We start from the raw sequence: 7,583 nt of genomic DNA on the forward strand, positions 1-7,583 counted from the left end.
TTAAATTGAAATTGAAGGATGAAATTGAAAAAAAATAATAAAACTTCTACAAAAAGAGCCAAGATCAAGAAATAAAAATTAAAAGCATAAGGACTGAAGTTGAAATATCAATAACTAAATGGGTCAAACTATAATTTTTAGGGGAGTAGAGAGAAAAAAAGAAGAAAAAAAAAGAAAAGCACACCAACAACAAACCGAACCACTATCGGATACACATGTCATACAAATAGAAAGAGAACACAACACGACTTCCAATGACATAGCGAACAAGCATTTTTGGATGTCATTATGCACCACATGCAACACACGAAGGGTGCAAGAACTTCCCATGCACCATCAGGTGCGCCACACAAACACATCATTTTTTGTTTTTTGTTTTCCTATTTAGCTAAATACCAAAGTGTCCCTGAGCTGTTTTTATAATTACAAAACAAAAATCATTGTGAAAAGACCAAGAAGCCCCTTGACTCCGAGTTTTATTTTTTTTTATTTTAAGGGTATTTTTAGTTTTTATATTTTGTCTAATACCAAATTATCTCCTAATTTAAATTATAATAACAAAAAAAGCATTATTATAATACAAAAATACTCCTTGATGCCAGGTTTAGTTTTTTTGCTTTCAATTGGGGCGTTGGTAGTTTTACTGTGCAATCAAATTATGAAAACCCTTTTTTGTCCCTACTATAATTGGTAGTAACAAGTGAACCATGTAAAAAGACTTCAATATCCTTGAAAACTTGTGTTAAGTTTTTTAGGTTAAGAGAAAAAACATCATTACACTGTTTCAGTGAACAGTGATAATACGTCTAGACCTATAGTACTTGCGCTAAGGGTTTCATAATAAGAAGTAAACCTAGGGATTTAATGCTATTTGTGTGAGACTTTTAATAGTGATTAATTTAAGATCATAATGTTTAATCTTTTCAGGTTTATCATAGTCATGTCAAGAATAATTAGGCTTATGTTATTTAATAATTTTGCTGTACGGTTGTTGTATATAACTTTGTATGAAGACCATGTAATGAATTTTACAAATAATATCTTTTGTTGTGTAATCCATAATAGAGTTTTATAAATGATGGAACTAAGAATGAACGTAAGGTTTAATTACATGCATGTGTATGTTTTAACTGTTAGTATGTATTGGACCATTTAATTGCAAAAAATGTGTAATTTCTAAATCAACTGTTCTCACTTCTTGTATCTCAAATTATTCATCTTTTTGAGAATCATTGCAAACTATTCTTGAGTGGGAATATTTTTGAAATAAGATCTAGGATGGTTAGAACATAATTGAAAGATTGATTTTGGTGAAATAATTGAAGTTGTCGATAACTTGATATGATCCATGTATAAAGAAAACTCTATCAGGATTTCGTTAGAGTATTATAGGAAAAAAAAACTACTCTGATTCTTAATAAATCGAATATTTCATAATTCTTAATATGATATGTGGAGTTGACGTCTTAGAGTTACCTTGGAAAACTAGGGGTTTACAAGATCAATTCTTTCTCAATTTTTCTTAAAACCCGAACTGGTCTAAGCCATAGATCGACCTGTTAGGCTAGTCCGAATTTTATAATGAGAGTTATTATGATATTATTAATCTCAACACTCAATATTAATTAAAGTAAAAAAAAACAATATCTAATTATTTTTAAAAAATATATAAGTTTGACAATAATATATATTAAGGGTAAAATAAACTTTTTTCATATTTTATTTTATCTTGTCCACCATCATCAAATAGGATATAGAGACAATCATTATTATATCTTTTACACTTTTACCAAACACAATTTTATCTCTATTTTCTTTTCTATCTTGTCTCTATTATCTTTGTTGTTTATGTCCCGAAACAGTAATCAAATGCTATCCTAAAAATCATAAGCCAAGATGATCAAGATTTTGAGAATCTCTTGGTGGGTTTAAAAAGGAAAATGAGCTAATGACCAAGTAGATACATGCCGGAAGTTTTTCTTGTTTAGCTTGGAAAATAAAGGGAGTTTTATAGCATTAGGCTACTTGTTTCCTTGCATAAGATGGATTGAGGATTAATATCTTAATGAATGATTTCCTTATTAAGGCTAATTCTAGGTCGGTTATCTTTTCTATTTTATTGGACAAGAATTAGAGTTGAAGAGTAGTATTTTCTATAATTCTTTGGCCTTTCTTGATAATACATAATTTTAATAGAAGTTTCTTTCAAGCGATTTATCTTTCTTGCAATTTAGCCTTCTTGTAATTTATTTTATGAGTTATTTACATGTTTATACTTTATCTTTTATACAATTTAATTTTTTAAGTTTATTATTTTATTTACAATTCATGCCTTTATTTATCCTAACCATTTTATTTACTTGTTTATCTTTATATACTCTTAATTTATTTATTGTTCTTATTTTCAAAGTAATTTAATGTTTTCTCTTAGTCTAGATATTAGTATGTTTGATGTGAATTTATTAGCTTTTTCATAATAGATCTTCTTGATTTATTATTATATGAACTAACAAATTGGTTCTTGCCAACAAGTCAATTTTACTTTATTTAATGAAATATTGTGATACATGGTCGATATAGAGCTCAAGAACGATTATTTGGTATTATAATAATTGTTAATTCATGCTTATTTGAACTGATTTGGTTCTAGATTTCTATAGAAATAACATCTTGTTTTTGGTTATGATATAATTTTTACTTATTCGCATATTAAGTCCTAAATATTTCCTTCTGATCTTTAAAGGAAGGAAGAAATTTAATCGGCAACAATATGTAACCTAACTTCATCATCTTACAAAGCATTACTAAAACAAAAGGAATTAATTAAATTGCTGATTAAAGCGGGGTATATTCTATTTTTATTCGTCAAGAATTAAATTTCAAGATTGAGTATTAATGTTCTTATGAATGTCCCGAGTGGATAATTATACCAAATAAGAGGATTCAGTATTGGTATAGAAGTAGCTCGAAAAACCCCTTAATTGAAAATACGGGGAAAAAAAACATTGCTAAATAAACAATATTAGTAAATGCTAATAATTAATGGCACAAAATCTTTTAGAGCCACACTCACATGATACTTAGATTGATACTTAGATTGTTGGCCCGCACTACAATGCAGGTTGAATTAGTTATTTTTTAACATAAAAAGAAATATCCAAGCATAATTAGTATTTTTTTGTAGAAAAAATTTTAAACCGTGTGGGAGTTAAGCTGATTGACTCAACGAGTCCATATATAATTTCAACGATTGGTAAAAATATAGTTTGATTAAAAAAATTCAAGATGATATTTTTTTTAAAAAAAAATATTGAAACGACGATATATTGGATCGATCCGGATTAACCTTTTAAATTTCCAACCCGAGTCATGAGACCATGATAACTCTATATAAATCAAATCGAAATAAATTATGAAGTTCAATTCCCAATTAACATAATGTTGAAGAATGAAACTGAAAAAAAATTCAAAATAAAAAAAATGACTCAAGTCAACCCGAGTTAACCCAACTTGGGTCATGAAACTAGATTAACCCGCTAAACCCATGACATGGATCATTAGATTGAAATAATCATATAGAAAACAAACTATAATAAATCATGAATCATAATCTCTAATAAACTAAATATTGAATGATGAAATTAGAAGAGAAAACATAAATTTTTTAAAAAAATATTGCAATGAATATTGTTTTGTGAGATAATATATAGCAGCACAGCTTTGCAGCTTCTTAAATAATGAAAAAATGATTTTTAAACAAATATTTTATCCTAAAATTTCATATAAACTATGCATTAAATTGTAAGTGGGACATTATGAATGATATTTGATTGATATTCTATAAGGAATTAACTATTGCTTATTTTTATATAAAAACTTTATATGATTTGTTTGTTTATAATATTATGATGTGTTTTTATGTACTATATATACATTTGTCACAAATCCAAATTTGAAAAATAATGATTTTATTTTTTTTGTTATGAAGAATTAAAGAAGGGTTTTGAACCTGAAAGCTAAAAAGAATATATTTCAGTTGAGCTAAATAAACAATTTGGTTTGGAGTGGCATGTAAATAAATTCTTTCAAAAAAGAAGAAACATATCGATGCATTTTTGCATTATTTTATTTTAAATGCAAAGAAAAAAATACACTTAAAGAAAGAAAGAAACAATCATAGATAGAAAACACATACACGTATATATATACAGACACACACAATGTTAGTGATAAACGTGAGCACATGCAAAGCAACAACAACAACAACACAATTTCAACCAACTCATTTAACACCCTCAGCTTCTCTTCTTTCCAATAATATTACTTATTCATCAGTTTATTATTGAATGGCAGCAGCATCTCAGTCTCTCTGCAACTATTTTAATCCCGTCGCTTTCCTCATTCACTTCACTAGTAAGAGTACTGATGATCAATTAAGATTTTATTAGTATATTTTTGCCAAAAAAAAATATTAGATCAAAAGCAATTATGGGTATAAGCAGGGGCGGAGCCAGGAATTTTTCTTATCCTGAGCTATGATATAAATACACATAAATTATTTTTTAAGATCAATCATTCACTCGAATATATAAATTTGTCAAGTTAACAATAAAGTTTTAATTCAAATACATAACATAATATATATATAAAATAAAATTTAAAGTACATAAAATTCAAAATAAAAATAAATTATACTATCAAAGCTGCACCCTTCGATGTTTTGTAGAATAGAATTCATCTATGATCGAATCCAAATCAATATCTTCAACAAGCTCTCGTTTAATGTAAATCATCATAGAATCTGCTAAGAACTCCTCTTCCATTTTATTGCGAAGCACAGTTTTAACATGTTTCATAGCTGAAAATGCCCGCTCTGTAGTGGCAGTGGAAACAGGCAAAGTCAAAACAAGACGAATCAACCTGTCAATCAAATGATAGTGTTGCGACTTATTTGTTTCAGCTAATCCTCGACATAATTCAGAAATGATAGATATATTCTGAAAGCTCTCATGATGAATCACATCAATCTGATAATGCTCTAGCTGAGATCTCAAATAATACATCTCTTGTTCATTGAAATCTTCAGGATAAAATTTCTCAGCAAGCTTGTAAATAGCATCAACTTTAAATGATTTAAAGTTGTCTTTAGGTTCTAAAGCAGAGCTAAGTACAAGGAGTTCCACTGTCTCATCATTGAATCTAGAATTTAATTCTTCCAACTGAAAATCTATTGTTGAGTTAAATATATCATAATGATAATGCTGGTAAACTGTCACTGAACCTTGTTGTTGACATGAACGACCTGTAGCCTTTTTATACGAAGCATTCATATGTGGTATGTCAATCTCATATTTTGTGCAAACAAATTGCACATTTGCAAGGAGAAGATCAAATCCGGCATCTCTCAAAGTTTGAAGCAATGCTTTAGTAGTTGATACAAGATCCATTGCATTTAAGATGTCAAGAGATTTTTGCTGCAAAGCTCAACAAAGTAAATCAGTAATCCCTATTATTTTATTCATCAAATATAAGATGAATATAAATTCAAAAGATTTCATCACAATCAAACAACCACCAGCTTCTCCACGTATAGAATTAGAAGCTCCTTCTTGAACCATACTTTCAAGCACGGTAATAGTTGCACCATACATATCTATTAAGCTGCAAATAGAATCAAAATGAGAGCTCCAGCGAGTAGTTCCACTTCGATGTAAATTACCAATTTGATTAGCCCCTCTACCAATCTCACGTTCTCCAGTAGCTACCATATGTGCAATTTCTATAGCCTGAGCATAATGTAACTCGGTATGATGTTTGGGAGAAGCACAAATAAGGTTGATAATGGTTGTCAATTTTGAGAAAAATAACCAAATAGAAATCTCATTTCCAACTGCTGCAACTAATGCCAGTTATAGTCGGTGAGCAAAACAATGTACATAATATGCATAAGGACAATCTCTGAGAAATAGAGCTTGTAGTCCATTCCATGTGCCACGCATATTGCTAGCACCATCATACCCTTGACCTCGCATATTGAAAATATACAAGTTATATCGAGCGAGCACATCACAATTTTTTTTTTAAGTGTTGAAGAAGTAGTATCTGAAACATGCACAATACTAAAAAAACGCTCTCGTACAAAACCCTGAATGTCAACAAATCTCAAAACAATAGCCATTTGTTCTTTATTTGATGCATCTTTGGCTTCGTCAACCAAAATACAAAACTTTGCATCTCTAACTTCTTCACAAATCTTTTTCCTCACTTTGTTCGCAAGAATATGCAAAATCTCTTTTTGAATAGTCGGAGAGGTATACTTTGCATTTTTCAGAGCTTTTTCTAAGACAACATCATCAATGTCAACATTCAGTCTCCCCATAAGTCTTATCATCTACAAAAAATTACCTCGATTATTAGAAGCCGAAGATTCATCATGACCTCTAAATGCACATGCTTGTAAGCTAAGCCATCGAACACTTTCAATTGTTGTCATAAGTCTCAACCGATTTTTCTGAACTTCTTCAACAGTTTGTGCATTCAACACTTTATCAATATGTCTACTTATTTTTATTAAATCTTCAGCAGATTTCACAGCATTATTATGTGGTGAAGTGGGACTTCCCACATGCATCAAAAGTGCACATCTAACCCCATCATTAACCCTCTTCCAACTTCTAAAGCCTTCGGTGGTGAATGTGAGATGACGAGGCACTTTGTTTTCAAAGATAAAGCATGGAAAACAAAATACTGCAGCCTTTGATGGAGAGTACTCTAGCCAAGGAAATTGATCAAACCAAGTGTACTGAAATCGACGATATTGTCTCCCTGATTCAGTCCTTGGATACTCTGCTAACTTAGGTTGATATGGACCCATTTTGATATAAGCTCTTCTAATTTCATCTTGTTGATTAATAGGATGTCTCCACACTGGAATTCGTAACCCAGGATCTCGTTCAAGAGTATTAACATCAATTTCAACTCTTTGAGATTTGAAAGGGGGTTGTTCACTACGATTTGACACATCAACATTGGAAGGAGAATGTCCTTTACTGGTTGATGTTTGTTCGTTTGGTTTAAAGAATGAAAACATAGTTTTTCCTCTCTTGTTTCCTTGATTTTCCATTATAATTTATAACTTATTCAAGTAAAAAGGATTAGGGAAGTCAGGTGCAAGATGAAAAGATACTAATGCCACAATAGAATATTCATAAAATGCAGAATATACAAGGATAAACTAGTGATGCAAACTACTAGGAGATTTGGGGAACTTAACTTTGAAATAACCAGTAAATTATTAGTACTAGATTACTAGTGTGTTAGCATGCATCCATTTCTAGGGTACAGTCTACTGTTTACTCCACTAACAATTTACTGTAATGAATGTGAAACATTGAATTCAAAATGAAAAGTCATGGCTTGTAAATTCTTACCTGATGATTTTACACTCTAGCGGCTCTCTATATAGATTCTTCTTCAAAATCCAAGCTAAAATTGTATATTGTTGAGAAGAAAAATAGCTAAAACCCCAAGTTATTTAGAAGGCATGTGAATCAATTAATTATTTATATTTAAATAAATTTGCT

The sequence above is a fragment of the Populus trichocarpa genome, chromosome 2 (assembly GCF_000002775.5).
Source record: "Populus trichocarpa isolate Nisqually-1 chromosome 2, P.trichocarpa_v4.1, whole genome shotgun sequence".
In the NCBI taxonomy this organism is placed as follows: Eukaryota; Viridiplantae; Streptophyta; class Magnoliopsida; order Malpighiales; family Salicaceae; genus Populus; species Populus trichocarpa.